Raw genomic sequence first — 21,055 nt, 5'->3', positions numbered from 1 at the left:
AGCTAGGAAGTATTGCAACCATTAAATAAGATGGTTCCAGTTAAGCCTTACATCATCCATGGATTCCATTGCCACAAGTTGGCAGTCCCCTCTGTTGTTTCCCTGCATTTTTACCAACTTGGTCAATATTTAGACATCTGGGAAACAGGAGTACTCTTGTTGAAGGCTGGGACTGTGTATTTAGTATATTCTAAATAACACTGCCCAGGATGTGGATAAATATAAAATTAATTGATCTGTCAACTAGCCATATGGAAGCCTCCTAGTGAAGGGGAAGAAGCCAGAGAAAAGTCACTTCAAAGAGAATTCATAGCCTGTGGTCTTTGTCCAAGCTGCTTCCCTGTTTAACAGTACCTCCATTCCATTTTCATCAACTTTCAGTCCTTAGTACCTTTTCACTTGATGAATAATGAATTAATGAATGAATGAAAAACATTTATTAATGCTTCCTAAGTATCAAACACTATGTTAAGCTCTGGGAACAAAAATGTTTAAGAAGGGCTAGCCCCTGTCATCAAGGAGGTTAGCAAATATAGGAGATAACAAATATAGTAGTAGCCAGAAAGTGGCATTTTGCTTTGGAAAGCTATAGGTACAGTGAGTGAAATAGTAGATTCACACACCTTTCTCTTTATCAACAGTAGCACTGACTTGATTGATTCCAAAACTAGAAAAGGGTTGAGGGTAGAGGATACCAGTGCAGGGTGGCTATCAAACTGAGGACAAGTATACATGACAAGAGGCCATCTAGATTGAGAGTATCAATAGCTAGCAATTCCTATGCCTACTTTCCCAATCATATAATATTTTTATGAGAATAAGCTATACATACATAAAAAACATCCCACATATCCAATCCTTTGCCAAATTTTGTTGCTACCTTTGACGTATTTCATATACATCTCTTTCTCTCTACTCAGACATGACTCTACTTTATGGCCTGATTTCCTCTCACTTGAATTATGGCAATCGCCTCTTAATTGGGCTTCTGGCCTCAAGTATATCCCCATATTCCAATCAATTCTCCACTCAGATGCCAAAGTTATTTCTTTCAGGTATAAATCTGATAAGTTCACTCTCCTATAAACTCCAGTGCTCCCTATTGCCTCCAGAATAAAATTTAAAGCCATCTGTTTGGCATCTAAAGCTGTTCAAAATCTAACCCCTTCCTACCTTTCCAGTCTTCTTAAATTTGACTTCCTCAAACTCTGTGATCCAACTAAAATATCCTATGTACCGTTATTCACATAAAATGCTCCTACCATCTCTGAGCTTCTGCAGGCCTCCGCCTATGCTGAGAATGCTTTTGCCCCCCTCACCGCTACTTCTTAGTTTTCCTGGCTTTCTTTAAGACTCAGTTCAAATTCTACTTTCTTCTAGAAGCCTTTCCAGATCTCCCCCCCCCCACTGCTAGGGCCTTCCCTCTGAGATTACCTATCATTCTCCCTGTATATATGTTATATGCACCTAGTTACTTATATATTATCACCCCGGTGGGAATGTAAGCTCCTTGAAGACGGAGACTATTTTTGTCTTTATCTGTCTTCTCCGTGCTTAGCCAAATTTCTACTACATATTAAGTACTTAATAAAGGCTTGTTGACTGACAGATATTCTTGATGAGAATAGAAAGGGCAGTGCAGCCAGTTTCGAAAGTAATATTATATTGTAGTTCACATCTTTACCACCGGACAATGACTGAAAGGTATAGAGAATAAAAAATTTCACTGTGCTTATTGTCTGTTGACAGTTTAAAAGCATTTGCTTCTTTTTGTTGCTGTTACATGATGTTTCAAACTGTCTCCCTCCCCTCTCCACACTAGAGAAGGCCACCATTTCACACACACACACACACACACACACACACACACACACACACACACATACACACATACACACACATCTGTGTGTTCCATAACAAAAAAGCATTTAAATTAAAAAGAACAAAATACTATCTGAAAGACTTACATGTTTCTAGTGCATACACTAAAATTAGACTTTGAAATATATACCTAGGTTCTGGTCAATGCAAATAATGAACCCCCTAAAGTAGTGGCATTTATTCAAATTTGTACTGTATATAGTAAGTTATATAAAATATGGTTATTTGTTCCATTCTGATGGAAATATGCAGTGTGAAATTATACAGTCACTTCAGAGGATTCATTATTTTTCATAGTAGTTGGGACCTAACTGTAATAAACTTGGTTCACTGATGCTGTGATAAATCATCAGAAAAATAACAATAATAAAGGCCTCCCATACTGTCAGAGGATGGTATGTGAATTAGGCAGACTTCTAATGGCAATTAACAGCCCTAGAAAAGATGTGGCAATAATGAAAGGTCAATGAAGAAAAGAATAAAAAATTAAGATGCCCCATTTGACACACCTATCCCCACTCTTTTGCCCCAAAGAATCTTTGACATTCTTGAGCACTTATCTCCAAGACACAGTCACCCATGGATCCAAGAGTTCGTAGTTTGATGTATTCTTAGAACCTGGAGAAAACTCAGAGATATTTTAGTCTTGGATATTGTCAGCTAGAACCTATGACCCAGTCAACTAGCACTTCAATAATACTGTCTTTAACATCTCTGACAACCAATCTTCTAGCCTCTTTGTAGACACCACTGGTAACAGGGAACTTTCTATTGTCTCCTACCCTCCAGGATAGTTCATTCCATTCTGGCATGACTTTATTCATTACAAAATTATCACAAAAGTCTAAGTCTTTGTTTAACTCCATCATTCTACAGATGAAGAAATACAGATTGGTAGAGATGAAATGACTGACCCAAGGTAACAAAATGAGTCAGAAATGGAAAGAGATATAAATAAAATGGAAATGGAAGAAGAAATATAAATGGAGTCAGAATTAGATTCTGGATTTCTTTTTTTTTTTTGGAGGGGAGAAGGTAAGGCAATTGGGGTTAAGAAACTTGCCCAAGGTCACACAGCTAGTTGTGTGTGTGTGTGTGTGTGTGTGTGTGTGTGTGTGAGTTAAGTGTCTCGGGCCAAATTTGAACTCAGGTCCTCCTGACTCTAGGGCCGGTGTTCTATTCACTGCATCACCTAGCTGTCCTTAGAGTCAAGATTTCTTAATATTTGGTCCAGAATATTTTTTGATGACCTGGAGACACAACTGGTCTTTTTAAAGGTTTTACCTAGGTAAGAACCAATTCAACTGGAGCTGACCCAAACCCTGCAAATAAGAACAGGAAAGCATGTCTCTCTTTTTTCAGACTATTCATGGCATAATCAGAATTTCCATTTCCATAGCAGCTTATGGTTTTCTAACCATTCCTTCTCTACCTCAACAACCTCATAAGGGAGGTAAGTTTATTTGTCTATATTTCCCACAGGAGGAAGCTGAAATTTAAAGGAGTGAAATGATTTACCTAGTCATGAACTTGGTAAGCAGCAAAGTGAATACTCAAACATATCTCTTAAATTCATGCCTAGTGATTTTATTTTTTCCCAGTCTCTCTATAGTTCAAGGAGATCTGTAATTTGTTTCAAGGGGATCCCATCTTTTACTCTTCCCCATCACAAGAAAATTGAGATAATCTTTACATCAATCAGAAAACTGGGTACCAACTGCCACATTTGTACACCAGCCAGACTGTATCAAAAAAGTAGTATTGAAAAACTCCAAACTAAGTAAAACAGTAGTAAATTAGTGTGTGGTAATTTAGTCAGTCCACTTCAATTAAATTAAACAAATATTTATTAAGTACCTGTGTAGGACCTGGGGGCCTCCTCCTCCTGTATTTAATGTTAATGAGATATAGAATAGTCCCCACGTGGAGCCCATTAAGGGAAGGCTTACGGGAGGCTTACTTGCAAAAAGGCTTTCATAGCTTTTGCTAATTTCTAATTAGGCAATGAGTCAGGAGGATTGTGATGCCTTCCCGCTCTGAGAAGTGTATATATACTCTGAGTTGGTATTTTGTTTTGGGGGCTTGCTTATGAGAAGGATCTTGTGATTACCTGGTCAAGATTCTGAGTGGCTATATGTTTAGAGTTCCCCAACTGCTCAGACACAAAGGTTCTCTCCATCCAGGGATGTATGTAAAGTATATAGTTGATTCAGGTAGTCAGAGCCCTGTCTGTTGGTCTTTATTTCTCTGTTTATATTTTTTCTGAAGTTCAGGGTGCTGACTTTTCCCCTGAACTAGTGAATGTAATTAAAAGATTATTGAGGGGCAGCTAGATGGCTAAGTGAACAGAGCACAGGCCCTGAAGTCAGGAGGACCTGAGTTCAAATCTGGCCTCAGACACTTAACACTTATTAGCCATATGGCCTTGGACAAGTCACTTAACCTCAATTGCCCTCCCAAAAAGAAAAAAAAAAAGAAAAATATTGTTGACTCCTTAAACAGCTATCTTTCCTAGCAAAGAACCTGTGTTAGCAACCATCCTGGGTATGCCAGTGTAGCTGGGTATATCATCACCTTTGCTGTTGTTCCTGGTTACCCCTTCTGAGTTTCAACTCTTTAGAGACACCTGCTGGCCATCTCAGTTCCAGTTAGCTAGAGTGTGATAGTTGGATCTCCTTTTTGTTTTGGGCAGCTATTTAGTCAGTAACCTCACTCAGCTAACAAAAGCTGGAGAGTGTCACTAGCATAACATTGTCTTTTCCTTTTCACCCCTATGTTTGGACAGAGACTAGAGTTCCCATTTCCAAACAATTATTTCATATAGGGTTAAATTCCAGAGAACTCTTATTAAAAGGGTTTTCTTAGGATAAGTCAGATAAAAAAGTAAACTAAGAAGGCAATTTCATTGTTCTTCACCCACCTAGCCTGTACTCTTGCCTGTATTATGTATTTCTGTCAAAAGTAAAACACTGCTGTGTTGATGTGTATTTTGGCAAGTGAAAAGAAATCATTGTCTCCCTACACGTACTATGTGCAAGGCATTATGTGGAACACTAGGGTTACAGAAGTCCAAATGGTCCCTTTGTTAAGGAGTTTATATTCTTCTTGGGTGGTTAGATATGCAATCTATGCATAGATTGTCCTGTTTGGCATGTTATGTGGTATTGTGACGCATGGAGAGGAAGGAAACAAGGAAAGAAGGAAGAAGGGAAGGAGAGAAGGAAGGAAAGTTATCTATTAAATAATTATTATGTGCAAATTGACAGTTAGGTAGGGCAGGGGATAGAGCACCAGGCGTGGAGTCAGGAAGATCTGAGTACAAATCTGGCCTCAGATACTTACTAGCTATGTAACCCTGGGCAAATCACTTAATGCCTATTACCTCAGTTCTTCATCTGTAAAATGGGGACACACTGGAAAAGAAAATAGTAAACCACTTCAGTATCTTTGCCAAGAAAATCCCACCAAATTTGTCCCCAGGGTCATGTCCATGAGGTCATGACTAAACAACTGAAAAATAAACAGTATGCAAGACATATAATGGTGCTGGGGATACAAATAGAAAAGTGAAGACAGGTGCTTGTTCACAAGGAACTCACTTTCTAATGAAGGAAACAACATATAGGAGTTTCAGCAGCTAAGCATGAAAAGGATCCTTGGTTCTTATGGTGCTGTGGCAAAGAGGATGGTCAGGCAATTTCTTTAATGGAATTAACTCTAATAAAACTGTTGCTATTTCTGATGTTAAGCCATTTGGCAATATAAAAGATTGAGGTGGTGACAACTTTCTTTTCTTGATCTTTAGTAACTATGGCTGCTGAGAAGGTCAGGGCTATAGCACCTGAATAGGAAGCTGTCATAGGAGTAACTTCCATAAATGAAGGCTGTAGGGGCCAATCTGGAAATAGGGGCCATGAGTATTTCCAGGGACCTTGTCTGTAGGGACTGAGGTGAAGTGGTGTTCACAGTAATGGCAGTGATATGACTTGCCTGAAACTTGAAGCTTCCTATCTCTCTACCAGTGTCTTACTATTTCTTATAGGAATAATAAACATAATGACTCTGCATTTGTTCAGTGACTTACTGCTAATAAAGTGCTTTGCTATACATTACTGGATTTGTGAGAGAGACAGGGCAAGGATCATTATCCCCATTTTAGAGATGAGGAATCTGAGGCCCAGAGTGGGGAAGAATCTTACCAATGGTCACACAATGAGCAAATAGAAAATCTGAGCCTAGAATCCGAACTCCTTGATTCTTTCTTCTGGGTTGTGTGTGTGTGTGTGTGTGTGTGCGTGTGCACATGCACATGTGTGTTTTCCCTACCATTCAAGAGAACTAATAAATAATGGTTGAAAATGCCAGGCTCTTGTCTGCTCCATGGACCCATGAATTTAGGACTCCCTTGTGCCTCTGTCACTCATATCCTGCAACTTGGCAGTTACCGTGGCACTCAGAGTTTGTCTCACTGTCCTGAGCGATCTTTCAGGAGGGGGCAGGAGATTAGGAAATTCGCCTTAATAAGGGCTCGGGTCCTGACAGCCAGAATTTTAATTGGCCCTGAATCCAAGGATGGTAACATTGAAGGTGGCTAACCACACCAGCCAAAGCGTGGTTTGTCAAAGTAGGTATTAGGAGACAGGTTTTTCATTACCTGAAAAATAGCATCAAACTATTATTGTTTCCATCATAACTGCTGCTGAGTCATTTTTTTGAGGACAAAAAGATGCTTGTTTTAAAAGGCAAGAATAAGGGGCAGCTAGATGGCACAATGAATATAGCACCAGCCCTGGAGTCAGGAGGACCTGAGTTCAAACCTGGCCTCAGACACTTGACACTAGTTGTGTGACCTTGGGCAAGTCACTTCATCCCAATTCCCTTGCCTCCTGCCCCCCCAAAAAAAGGCAAAAACAGACATCTGTGGAGGTGGTCCACACCTGTAGTCCCTGGTGCTGGAGAGGATTTAGAATGGAGGTCTACATGAGGTTTGGAATTCTGAGCTTCATTGGGGTTAAACCTGATTGGGTGTGCACACTGAATCCAGCACTAACAGGGTAAGTCCCCTGGGCATAGAGGGCCATGACAAAGGGGCAAACCAATCCAGATGAGACAAATGAAACATTTCAAAGCATCTGTGCTGATCAGTATTGTAATAGGCTTTAAATGACTGATGCTCTTCCTGCCTGAATGAGATAGGGAGACAGTCTCAAAACAAAACAAAAAATAAAATGACAGAAAATGTGGCTTTCTCCCCCTGATAGAATGCCAGTAAAAGGCTAATCAGGAGACAGATGGGGATCATAGGGCTATGACAATGAGATGCTGAATTAACAGCTGGGAAAGGTCACCAGAGAAACATCAAAGTTCAGAAAAACATCAAAGGAGAAGTTTTTTTAAAAAGTTATAAACCCATAATTGGAGGCTTCCCTTTTATTCCTGACTCTGTGCCCTTAGGCACCAGGTAAAGCTTTATAAATAGAGCTCCCTTCCCCAGAGGACCACAGTTGGGTTTGTCTGTGTCTTCTCTTTCTGTGACCCTTGCAAACTAGCCAACCCTTCAGCATGAAAGCCTTCTGCCTTCTCTTTGCGGTGTTCTTTGTGGCTGTTCAGACCCTCTCTCATGATGAAGCAGAACAAACAGATGATTTCCCACTTGTGGATGGAGAAATGGAGAAAGCTAACTTCTGGTGGCCTTTGAGACCTGGGAAAAGAAATGAGACAGGTAAGACATAACAGTTCCATAGCTATTCTAGGGGTTTCAATTTAGTATTCCCCAAAATGAGGATTAGACTTTTCTGTCTCCAATTTGGGAGAAATTCTAGGGAAATACAGTCCAATGCAGCATTTTCCCAAATGGTGGTTCTGACCCTCCAATGAAATTAGGAAGTGCCAGGTCCAAAATCTAAACTCATTATTTTCTGCTTAAAGCCTCCCCTTTTCCAAATTTCCCTATTATTGCTGAGGGCACCAGCATCTTCCCAGGACCCTCAAGTTCTCACCTTGGGTGTCACCCTCAATTCCTTACTATCTCTTAACACCTATATTCAGTATATTGTCAAGGACTGTTGATTTCACCCGTGTAACAGCTCTCAAAAACAGCCCCTGGTATAGGCCTTCATTTCCTCTTGCTTAGACTATAGTAATAGACTTCTGTTTGATCTGCCTACCACAAATCTTTCTTCACTCCAGTCCATCTTCCACTCACCAATCAAAGAAATTATTTCTGGAAAAAAATTTTTCTGGAAAACCAGATCGAACCATGTCACCCTAACCCTACTCAATAAACTCCAGTGGCTCCCTACCACCTTCAGGATGATATACAAAATACACTACTTAGCTTTTGAAGCCCTTCACAGCAGAACACCACCCCATGACACACATATGCTTCACCTTTCCAGTATTCTCATACCTTACCTCTTCCTCCCTCCACTGCCTACATTCATGTCAGTGATACCAGTCTCCTTTCTAGTCATCAAACAAGATATTCTATCTCCCAACTCCAAATATTTTTCCTGACTATCCCCTATACTTGGAATACTCTCTCTCCTCTTCATGGATGGCTATGCCTCCTGGATTCTTTGACTTCTTTTAAGTGTCAAGTTAAATCCCACCTTCTACAGGAAGTATTTCCCAATCAATCTCCTGTCATTCTAGTACCTTCCTTCTATAAATTTATCTTGTATATAGCTTGTTTGTACATAGCTGCTCACAGGTCATCTCACCTATTAGACTCTGAGCTCCTGCAGGGCAGAGACTATCTTTTGACTTTCTTTGTATCCCTAGCACTTAACACAATGCCTGAGACAATACTGGGTGCTTAATAAATGTCTATTAACTGACAATGTTGAAAAAAAAGAACTATATATTGTATTGGAGTGGTAGATCAGCATAAAGTAGGAGTTTGGACAACAAATAGAGGAAACTAGAAGGGAACTCTTTGGGAAAATAGAGAAGGGCAGACAGAATTGAACAAATTCAGTTCAGTTTAAGTAAATTTAACATCTCTGGAGTACCCAAAATGTATGAGGTAATTTCAAGTAAAGACTTTGGGCAAGGTCAGGTAGAGTGACTTGGGAGAATTTTTATTATAATGTAGCCATATATCATATAATATTATTATAATATTTTATTATCATATCATATATTTATTACATTATGATATAATATAAAAATGTTTTTAAATCTTAACTTTTGTTGGGATAGTTTCAGAATCAGAGGGATTTAGAAGCCAGCTTCCTCACTGGATAGAATCAAGCTGAGACCTTCCTTCCCATACTGCCATGCTACTCATTCCCTTAATAACTCAGATTTCTATAGTGATTTAAGGTTTGCAAAGAGCTATACCTTGATTTATCTCACTTGATCCTCACAAAAACCTTTTGAGATAAGTACTATAATTATCTCCATTTCACAGCCATAGACAGGATTTGGCTTAGCAGATAGAGTTCTTCCTTCAAAGCCAGGTAGAACTTTATTTAAATCCTGCCTCTGACATGTATTCACTGTATGACCCTGAACAAGTGACTTTATCTCTCAGTGCTCTAAGAATCTCTCTAAAGTTACAAATTGAATGACTTTGGGTATTGGGAGTTTCAGAGAGAAGTTCATTCTTAGCCTGATTAGCATGGAGGCCCTTCCAAACCCATCAGAAATCTTTCTAGGTTTCTTTTTTTTCCCCAGATTTCTTCTTTTCTTTGTGTGGAGAAGTGTGGCTGAGAGTAAACTGAGCCATGTGAAGTAGGTTATCGTGAATCATGGGCCCAGAATAGGCCAGTCCTTCCCTAGGGAACTCCTTATGTCATACAGTGTTTAATCATTGACAATGTATATGCTAAATAACCAATGTCCCCTAAAGGATACTGAAGGGATTGGCAGGAGCCTCTTCAGGTTAATCTCTGTTTCTAGGTCCTAATGCCTGACCAGCCCTGAATTCTCAACTGCCCCAACTAGAATTAAACAGACTATTAGAACTTTGGGGGCTGAAGAAGAGAATTTCTGAAGAAAACATGTTTCCATTTAACTCTTTTTTTTCCCTGCTCTCTCCAAAAATCAGGCTATCCTTATTCTTGTCTATGACCTTGTGTTTGGCTTCCTCTGGGACCCCAACTATATACATGTTCACTTTGCTTGGGTGAAGACAAAGGAGGAGGTGATTTCTCAAGATGTGGTTGTAGAAAAACTCAGTTCATTTCAGCAACAAGAAAAGTCAACAGTAACAGCAGGCAAACATAGGACTTTTAAGAGATGACTGAATAGAACTGATATGCTGTGACTTCAAGGAGTTTGTCTCTGGAATATCTCACCCTGTGCCATCAGTTAGCCATTTACCTGAACTAATTGCAAAGGACAGGAGTAGAGAGAGTAGATGAATAACTGGTGAGCTGCAGAAATTTTTCTGTTGGCAATTAAAGTAGCAAGGAGATAAAGGAAAATATTTGTCTTTAACAGACCCTAAAGGAGATAGGTATCAGGTGGTATAGTGGCAGTTGTGCTGAGGGGAGAGCAGGACACTTGGGTTCCAGTCTCTGCTCTATGACTTACTTCCTGCAAGGTCAGGAGCAGGCCCTTTCTCTTCTTGGACTTCAGTTTCCTCCTCTGTGAAATGAAGAGATTAGGATAATCTTTAGGGTCTCTTTCAGCCCTGACAGTCTATGAAGCTATGGAAGCTAGGTAGCATAGCAGAAAGAGCCTTGGGCCTGAAGTCAGGAAGACCTGAGCACAAATCCTGCCTCTAGACACTGGGCAAGTCACTTCAGCTCTCTCCCCCTCAGTTTCCTCAACATTAAAATGGGGACAATATTAGCAGGGTTACTACCTGACAAGGTAATTGTGAGAATCCAATGAGATATCTGTAAAGCACTTTGCACAGCATATGACATGCAGTAAGTATTAGACAAATGTTTTTTCATTTGTTCCTTATGGAAGCAATAGTGTTGCTCTGAGAATAGCAAGGAAAGGAAGAATCATACGGATACGTAGCTAGAGTCAGAGGAGTGGGACAGCGGACAAAGTGCTAGACTTGGCACCAGAAATATCTGAATTCGAATCCTGCTTTGGGCTAGCTGTGTTAGCCTGGGTAAGTCACTCAACTAGCTGTGAGCCTCAGTTTGCTCCTCTATTAAGTGGGAATAACAATAGCCCCTACAAAATAGGGTTGCTGTGAAGATCAAGTGAGAATACACACACAAAATATTTTACAAACCTTAAGCACTGTATAGATACCAGCTATAATAGCCTAAAGGAATCCAGGAATGGGAGCCCAGAGATGGGATTTTAAAAGGATGATCTAGGCTTCAACCACAGGATAACTAAAGAAGTCTGTCTTAAGGGAGAGATGAAGTGGGCCAAGAAGGTGTAGGAAGGACCGTCCAGAATTGTGTGGTACATCTTGAACTTTAAGAAGCTGACCAGGGTTCAAATTTTAGTTTTGATATTGATTACCTGTGTGACCTTGGGCAAGTCACTTAACTCTTCTAGACCTCAAATTTCTGATCTATCAAATGAGGAAGCTAAATTAGGTAGACTATAAGGTCTCTTCTAGCTTTTTATCTATATGGACTTGTGAATGCAATAAGAAATCAGCACATAAACAGGCAAGTAAAACCCAAATCAAAGTGAGCCCAAGATGAGGTTGCAGTAGAAATCCACCTTTAAGTACTAGTGGGGTGTGTCAGAGATCAGAAGGATGGCTGGTCACACTGGATCTTCAAGAAGAGGCTTAATGCTGCCTTTATTTGAAGCTGCGGTGGTGACCCATTGGTCAGAGCTGGTAAGGAGCTGAAGGGCCATTGCCTTACAAACCCAGGAAGGTTCTTACATGACTTAGGAAACCAGGTATGTCTTACTTAGCATTATCCAGGGTTTTCAATCCATAGAAAATATTAAATAAACGTCTTCATGTGATATCTGTGTTTGGAAATGCTCTATTTCATTGGGGTTGTATTTGCAGATCAACTCAAGAAGGAGGTAGAAGCTCGTTGTCAACAGAAAAATGGCATCTGCCGAAGGTGGTACTGCAGAAGAAACGAAAAATTGGTGGATTTCTGTGGCTTCTCGAAATCTTGCTGCAGTCAGAAAAATAGTACAGCTGAATACTTTTAGGAAATGTGTTTCATGAAGATATCAATCTTTTGGCCTGTAATCAGCCTCTTTTCCATAACTGTTCAATAATGTGTAACCAAATGCATTCTCAATCCCATTGATTAAGAAGAATAAAGCAGAAAGTTGGCATTAGTATCCCAGAGTTGTATATTTTTTAGCCTGATGTCAAAGTCTTTAAGCTACTAACAAGACATTTTCTTTAAAGCATGTTCTAGAATCATGAGACATGAACATTGTGGGCTCTGAAGTAGCAGAAAATATTGTTTACTCTTCTGCTCAGAGGGGAAGTCAGATGCCCTCCCTCTCCTTACGACCTACAGATGGCTTTGGTGGGCAGAATTACGGTCACTTGGGCTCTTATATTCAGATTATAGAATACAATTCAATATAACATAATTCCACTAACATTTTTTTTTTATTTAAAGCAATCGGGGTTAAGGAACTTGCTCAAGTTTACATGGCCAGTTATTTCTGGGTGTGGTGCTAAGTATCTGAGCCCAGATTTGATCTCTAGGTCCTCCCGACACTGGGGCCGGTGCTCTCACTTGCTGAGCCACCTGGCCGCCCCTAAGCAATTGGGGTTAAGTAACTTGCTCAAGGTTACACAGCCAGGTGTTTCTGGGTGGGTGCTAAGTGTCTGAGCCTGGGATTCGATCTCCAGGTCTTCTCAACACTGGAGCCGGTGCTCTTACTCGCTGTGCTACCTGGCCGCCCCCTCCACTAACATTTCTTAAGCTCGCATTATTTATCAGACACTGCAAGGCAATGGGGATTCAAAGACAAACACAAAACCATCTCTCACTTTAAAGAGCTAATACTCTCCTGGGAGAAGGATAAATAAGAACTCTATAAGATTATAGATTTAGAGCTGGAAGAACCCTCCGAGATCATCTGTTCCAAACCCCTCGTTTTACAGAGAAGGAAACCTAAGGCCAATGAGAAGTGACTTTCCTAACATCACAAAGGTGTGAAAATAGCAGAGGCTGGGTTTGAACTTTAGTTCTGTGGCTCCAGAGCCCATTGGGTGCCTTCCACTGCACTGCTTGCCTTTTTCATAGGCTCATTGAAGCATTTAGAATTAGAAGTAGAAGGTAAGAATAATTAATGGTTTCTAGAGCAAAAATCTGTGTGTGTATGTATGTATGTATGTGTGTGTGAGTGTGTGTGTGTGTGTGTGTGTGTACTATCTCTTTTATTCTTACATTTAAAATATTTAACAAACATGAGAATTTCTTAGGTGAAGTGAGGAGGGTCAGGACTTTTCCCCCTTTCGCAAATGAAGAGGATGAAGTCAATAGAAAGCTGCCAAATCCAAGAGACATAATTGTACAACTATGGTTACCAAACTGGGCACAGCAGGGGACACCATGAAATAGTTTATATTTTCAAGAGAAACACGGTGGAGGAACATAACACCTTGCTAAGTACTAAAGCTAAGCCAATCCTAATTAAATTTGTGAGTTCATATTTTTAAGAGGTTGTTTTTTTTTTTTGCAATTTTGTAATTAAAAACAAGAAAGTACTATATTAAAATCAATGAGGAGAAGGAAATTAGGGTGGTAGTGTCCAATCTGAAACAAGCATTTGAGAAGCTGTGAAGTACCCAACAGAAATACACCTCACATTAGAAAGTCGCTGTGGTTACTTATGAATGAAATTAAAATTTTTTTTTCAATTTCTGTGCATCATTTCTTTCAAATGGCTACTACCGTGTTTCCCCGATAATAAGACCTATCCTGAAAATAAGCCCTCCCCTTACTGTGTAAGATTCCTCTAAAATAAGCCCTCCCCCAAAAATAAGCCCTATTGAGATTGCTACTGTAGTGAAGGTGATCCCCTGCGCTACACGCTACCCTCTGTATGCACCGTCCCCCCCCCAAAACACACGCCACGCTCTGAGCTGCATCCAATCAGAGCTGCAGCAGTGAGCGCATCATCCTGTTCTTTATTGAATTTGTTATTGAATAAAGGTACATTTTTTTGTTCACATTTACCTGTTTATTAAAATTGCTGTCAATGTTCATTAAAATAAGCCCTCCACTGAAAATAAGCTCTCTGGTGTTTTTCTGTCCAAAAAAATTAATAAGACAGCGTCTTATTATCGGGGAAACACGGTAGTTGTTAACAAATAAATACTCAACAAGTTGTTCAGATGTAATTACTTAATAACCAGAATGATTAGATATTTCCTTTGACATAAGTGTTCCATAAAAAAAAAAAAAACATCACTGAGACCCTAAGGACTCTGTGAATTGGGAGAGTTTGAGAACCTCTCAAAGAGAAAGAGTTCTGTACATATAGCTGAGACTTGAACCCAAGTCTTATGACTCCACTTTACTTCCCAGCTGTGATTTGGAATGCCGCTAAAGTCTCTCTGGGGCTTCTTTTCCTCATCTGTAAAATGGAGAAAATAAGACTACATGTCACACATCACAGAACTGTTGTAGGAAAATCACTTTTAGCGTATAAATAACTCTGGAAATGTGAGCTATTATTCAATTCAATCATTTTTATTGGGTTTTGTAGGTGTAAGGTACAAGAGGCAAAAGAATCATTGAAGAAAGACTTGACATCAGGTTTCACATCTATCCACAACAATAGCAATTAAACTGTCTTGTTTCAAGTGTCCATATCTAAGAGAGAGGCCATTCCAGAGACTCTCTACTCAAAAACAGCTCTCCCTTTGGTTTTTATAGGCGCTAAAACTCCACATTAGAGAGTCATTCACTTGACTCATAAAGGCTTTAACTTTCCAGCACCTCCCACTGACAGGCAAATGTCCTGGGAGTGATGGGGTAGGTCACCTTTGTCCATCACATTGGTAGAAGTGAGCTCACAGTTAGCTGAGGGTAAGGGTGTCCTGTGGAGGTGAGACCCAAGAAACAGGTTTCCTGAGGAAGGAAACTAAAGAGTGAAGAGAGGGTAAGAAGAAGGTCTTAGGAGGAAATCTTGACCTACTTCACACTAATATGAAAAGCTGGCTCTGATGCTTCCCCATACAGGTCTTGGCAGGGTCTCTGTGTTTTGTTCCCCCATCCTAAATTTCCATGTTTTCACTTCTAGGCTAGGGGAAGGTGAAACCCTATAGCCACTCACTTCCCTGACTGGGGCACTCTATGACCTGGGTTACATCCTGTTGGGATGTGGTAACTACTGACACTTTTCTCCCATTTGCTACTCCTGACTCAGGAGGCAGATAGCTCTCTGAGATATTTACTTGTCTATATGGAGCCCCCAAAAGTAATTAGAAGTTTTGGCAATTCCCTCAGTATTAGGCATAGATGAAGCCTAGATGGCCTACTTACCAGATTTTTAGCTGACGCCAAGTTAGAAGGGATACATAACATGACGCATGACAGAGTCAGGATCCCAAAAGATGTCATTTAACTATGTTAAAGGTCATAATCTAAGAAAATTACATTTAAAAGATAAATTTAAAATCCTACACCCATGTTCCAAAAATTAAACTACAAAATTATATAATGAAAGAGACATACCTAGACAATTGTCTGTGTGAATAAGAGTCTTAGGTGACTGCAAGAGCAAAATGAGTCCACATGGCAGTCAGAAAAAGCCAGCGCTGTCTCAGGTTACTAAAGAAATTTAGTAATTTATTTCTTTTTAGGAAAGACATAGTTTACAAAAGATGATAGTCCCATTGTGCTGTGCTATGCTTAGACTAAATCTAAAGATTTTAAGTTCTACAGATCACATTTTAGTGTGAGCCATGGCTCAGTACCCAGGGCAATAAACACACATAGGTAGATCTGATCTGGTAATCTCTTTTTAAAGTGTCATTTTCTCTTTTACTCATTACATACCTCATTGCTAGTTTTCCACTGATGTGAATGAAAGGGGTTTTCAGCTTTCATACAAACACTCAAAATAGCAACTCAAATATTGTGTACTAGACAGTCTTTATTTCACACTACAAAAAAATCTAAAAACACATATGACTTACAAGCACAAATCAATAAATTCAGGACACACATAAAGGAACTACAAAAGCTCAAAAACAATGAATGCAATTCTTTCCCTTCTACAGGAAGAACTACTAAGCACCATGGGTGTACAAGGAAGAAATTTCAGGGTTGTCAGCAACATAAGCTTATATTTTCTGCCTCCTAGAATATCATATTCTAAGCTCTCCATTCCTTCCCATGGCTACTAGATGGTGTGTAATACTGACTGTCTCCTTAGTACTTGAATTCTTTCCTCCTGGCTGATTGCATTATTTTTTTTTCCTTTTACCTGAAAACTCTTCTTTTTGGCTATAATGTTCCTGGAAGTTTTAATTTAGGGTTTTTCTTAGGAGGTGATTGGTGGGTTCTTTCTATTCTCACTTCATCTTCTGGTACACTTGCCAAAAAGATTATTTTATGGAGAACTCACATAGGGCAAGTGCTCACACAACGGCCAAAAAAAGCAATACAAGAGCACTCTCAAGGTCTCTCTTAGGAACTCTGGAATTGATTGTGTGACATGGGAGACACTAGCACAGGACCACCCAGTGTGGCATGCCCTCATCAGAGAAGGTGCTGAGCTCTATGAGCAAAACAGAATGGAAGTAGCTCTAAATAAACATGTAATGTGCAAATTTAGAGAATCCACTCTAACTGCTCACATTAACTATTTGTGCGCAGCCTGTGGTAGAGCATTCCAAGCTTGTGTTAGTCTAATCAGCCAGTCAAACACACTGTAATTTGACTCTAACATACTGACGTCATTTTGGTCCTCTTCAGGAACAAAGGATAACAACCCAACTCATCTTCTGGTTGTAAGAGATGTGGACAGTTTTCTTTTTCAAATATTTCTTGGGATAGGATATCAAAGTTCTCTCTTTTCGCTTGGGTCATGAGCTTCAGGTACACTGATGATTTCAATTTTTTCCTCCATCCATTCCCTAGGTAAGATGTTTTTTGACATGAGATACTTTATATTTCTTTACTATCTTTCAGTCTTTTGACTTTGCTTTCATAGTTTGTATTGGTTTTGGATCAATTCTAAATTTCAGAGAGTTTATTAAATGGACAAGGTTTTGTATATCTTCTATCGAGATTTTACTTCCCTTTTAATTTTTTTATTTGTTTTCTAATTTTTTTCTCCATTTTTCTCACTTAATTTAATTTTTTTAACTTTTTAAAGCTGCTCCCTGAACTGTGCTGCTCCATGTGGCATGTTTCTGGGCAGATCTAGACCTTAGTATCATCAGATCTCTCTTTCTATCTCCCTCCATCAACCTCAGTAAGGAAAATGACTTTCTGTGACTTTCTTAAAATTCTTCACCAAGAGTTCCCACATTTCTAAAAGAGATTTATTGTGAGTCAGGAGATCAGCTGTGATTCTGCCTGTCACTCCACTAGGAATGCTTTACTTCAATATTTGACTTTCTGATGGCTCATATCCTATATCCATTCACCCAACTACCATCTAAAAAAGAAAACACACTTTGGAGCTCCTAGACTTCAGTTGTTAGGTAATTTTTCAGTCATGCCTAATTCTTCATGACCTCATTTGGGTTTTTTCTTGGAAAAGATACTGGAGTGGTTTGCCATTTCCTCCTCCAGCTCATTGTACAGGTGAGGAAACTTAGGCACACAAGGTTAAGTAACTTACCCAAGGTCACACAGTAAGTAAGTGTCTGAGGTCAGATTTGAACTCTGAAAGATACAGCTTCTTGACTCCAGGGCCAGTATTCTATCCACCGTGTCACCCAACTGCTAAACATGAAATTCCTCAAAATACTAGTGTTGCTCTTTCACCCCATAAAAAAAAATACATTCAAATTTATTATACTGCTTTGGGTGCTTGGGATACTTCATAGGAAATATACTTAAGACAGCTAAACTGACAACCCACTTCCCATCAGATCCACACTATCCCAGTAATGCTTTATAATATCAGAGTGAATACAAAATCTAGGTGCCGTGTTCCTCCAGATGATGGATTTAGTTTTTATCATCACTGGCAGCTAGGTGTGTTGTCTTTTCTCTAGCCAAAAGGTCAGTTGGTTTTCTTCTCAATAGAACACTGGGTTCCTGAACCTCTGAGTTGAGCACTGCCCAAGAAATCTGCCTTCTTTGTTAGAATACTGGATTCCAGGGGTAGGCTGTCTAGGAAATTCTCTCCATAATTGCCATTTGTTCCATTGTCATTGCCTTCCTAGCAATTCTTGATTCTCTATTTATCATTGCCCCAGTCACAATCATTTCTTGTGTGGGGAAAATGTGTGTGGGGGAAATTTTTAGATCTCTGGTCTTTCATTCATACTAATGAAAAAGAAAAGAAAAAGTGGGGCAAGAACTTGGGATCTGGGAGTTCTCCTCTTGGGTCTTCTGGGCTTGAGCATCTCATCAATGTGTCTTTGTCCCCAAATATTGGATTATGGACAGCACACTACCTTCCAAGAATTGCAATATTCTCAGACTCTTTCTGGAAGAAAGAAAGAAAAGAGGAAATTGGGGAGGGGGGTTGATCTACTGGTGGTTTTATTTAGTCATCCCCAAGATGAAGTTGCTCCTGCAAGAGTCTATCCTTGTAAGATTCTGAGCCAACCAATTCATCTTAAGGGAGGATGGTAGCCACCATCAATAAAGACCCTTCTCTAGGAGATGGCAAAAAAATGGTTCCAAACCAATGAATTAATCTTAGAGCTGCCCCAAGTGTTGAAATGTAATCCAAAGATGTTTTTGTTCCTCTCAGCAAAGTGCTAGTGTACAGATCCAAACTGTCCTCAGGGAGATTATTTCAGAAGTCCCAAACAAAAATCCCTGCCCTGTATGCTCATCAGGCTGTTCAGAGAACTTCCTTGACCAACCTCCTACACTAGGAAAAATATGGAGAAACTGGAGCACGTCCAGAGAACTACGAGAATACTCAAAGGACTGGAGATCATTTCAGAGAAGGATCAAAGGGAGGAAATGAGAATGTTTACTCTTGAGAAGAGAAGCTTTGTAAAGAATCATTAGTGGTAAGACATGATAAGTGTGATCAAGTGTTTGAAGGGTTGCCAGGAAAGAGGGATCATAGCATTCAAAAGTCATAGACTAGGCTAGGAGAAACATCAAAGTTTATCCATTCCAATCTTCTCCTTTTACAGAGGAGAAAACTGAGGTTCTGAGATAGTAACTGACTTGCGTAAGGACACATAGAATAGAGCCAGGAGGATTTGAATTCAGGGTAACTGAGGATGAATTTATTTCTTTTTCCCACTATACTCAGCAGCCTAGCCCTGAAGGACAGAAAGAGAAGCAATGGAGGGAAGTTACAAAGAAGTATATTTTGTCTTAATGGAAGGGAAATCAGAGTACGTTTTTGTAACCTTAAAGTTATTTTTCATAGACATCTACTGTGTAGTCAATCCTCTTGATACTAAATGGAGGCAGATCCACTTCCCATAAAAAATAAATAAGTAAAAAGTAGTAAGAAAGATATGTTCTCCTAATGTTAAAGGGAAAGATTGAGAGGTAGTTTGAGTTACCACATGCCAAAGGGGAAGCATTAGATTTAAGACTTTTAATATTGATCTTTCCATCATCTTATTGGGGAATTCCATTTAAGTCAATTATCCCTGTGGGGTAGGAGTGTGCTAGTAGTGAATTTGGGTTTTTTTTTTTGGGGGGGGAGGCTTTTTGGAGGGCAATTGGGGTTAAGTGACATGTCCAAGGTCACTCGGCTAGTTTTTGTGTTAAGTGTCTGAGACTGGATTTGAACTCAGGCCCTCCTGACTCCAAGGCTGGTGCTCTATTCACTGTGCAACCTAGCCGCCCTAGTAGTGAATGTTTAACAGCCAGATCTCAAAAAAAAATAGTACACAGGACATCCTTTTGAGTTTAATCTACAGAGAACCAGTCCTGGAGTCAGGATGCCCTGAGTTCAAATCCACCCTCAGACACTTAACACTTACTAGCTGTGTAACTCTGGACAAGTCACTTCACCCTGCTAGAAAGAACAATGAAATAGGATTCAGAGAACTGGGACTCTGGTTTCTGCTCTTTGACCTTAGACATGTTATTTCATTTTTCTGATACTTGGTTTCCTCATTTTGAAAATGGTATTAATTATCCCTACTTTGTCTCTCCCACATGGCTTGTTCTGAGGAAGTAAATAAGCTCATAGATCCATAGAGTTAAAATCTAGAGGTATCTAGATCTAAAATCTACCAATCTCCCATTTTACAGATTAAGAAAAGGAAGTCCAGAGGACATAAAAGATTTATCATGGTCTAAAAATTAGTAAGTAATAGTGCTGAGATATAAAAACAAATTTTTCTGACTCCATAGTAAATCATTTTTCCACCACAATATCATGTTAATAAATATAAAGTGAACAGTAAACTACAAAAGTCTGACACAAATGTAAGAGATCATTTTTGTTGCTCTGTTGAGAGAGTGCCATTTTGAGTTTGTGTGTATCAGTTCACAACATAAAAAAAATTTTTTTTAAGAGAAACAAAAAAGATGAATGCCAAAAACGAGTTTGCCAAATAGGAGAGGGAGTAAATATGATTCCAATATTTGCTATTTGGATGTTGCAGACAAAACATTGTGCTTGAAGTCTGAAAATCCAGTAGAGGAAATGGGAAGTTTGGAAGGAAATAGAGAGCTCTCTAACGTTCCCAAATGGTATCTGAAAGGGAGGAATGTGAAATAAGGTTGGGTTTAAATAGTCCCTCAGAAATGACAAGCTCTGTGCCCAGAAGTACATTTTTTAACCTTTCTGGGACTCAATTTTCTCTTCTGAAATTTCGAGACGATGTGATGCAGTGGAAATAGCAATGGGAAGGCAACAGTTGGAATCCCCATTGTGCCAAGCAATACCGATATGATTTTGAGCAAACACTTTGTGTCCCTGGACCTCATTTTCCTTTGCTATCAAATTGAGAATCAGAATAGATGATGTCTATATTCTGTAATCCTACTTTCATTACCATCCTCACCAGCTTATTGTGAGAAAAGGACATTCAATACCATAGAAATGGGAATTTGTATGAGTTTAGTAAAGACTAGACAAGTGTCAGATATTATCTTTACCCAAAGGATTAGGGAAAGGACCACTGATCAGAGAGATCAAA

The 21,055-nt window shown here is 39.5% G+C and overlaps 2 long non-coding RNA genes across 2 annotated transcripts in view; both read left to right on the top strand.

Annotated features, from left to right (window-relative positions):
* The window catches only part of LOC138176539 (uncharacterized), a 100,340-nt gene that overhangs the window by 69,529 nt on the left and 9,756 nt on the right, over nucleotides 1-21,055 (top strand). The window lies entirely within an intron of this gene.
* Nucleotides 7,320-12,117, top strand: LOC138176538 (uncharacterized). The gene is made up of 2 exons (XR_011172327.1): nucleotides 7,320-7,603; nucleotides 11,831-12,117. It is a non-coding gene; the product is annotated as an uncharacterized lncRNA (long non-coding RNA).

This window comes from Petaurus breviceps, unplaced genomic scaffold (genome assembly GCF_028583685.1).
Source record: "Petaurus breviceps papuanus isolate PSGF00001 unplaced genomic scaffold, PetGlider_PUasm1.0 89893, whole genome shotgun sequence".
In the NCBI taxonomy this organism is placed as follows: domain Eukaryota; kingdom Metazoa; phylum Chordata; class Mammalia; order Diprotodontia; family Petauridae; genus Petaurus; species Petaurus breviceps.
The sequence above is the reverse complement of the archived record's forward strand: the minus strand, read 5'-3'. Positions and strand labels throughout refer to the sequence as shown.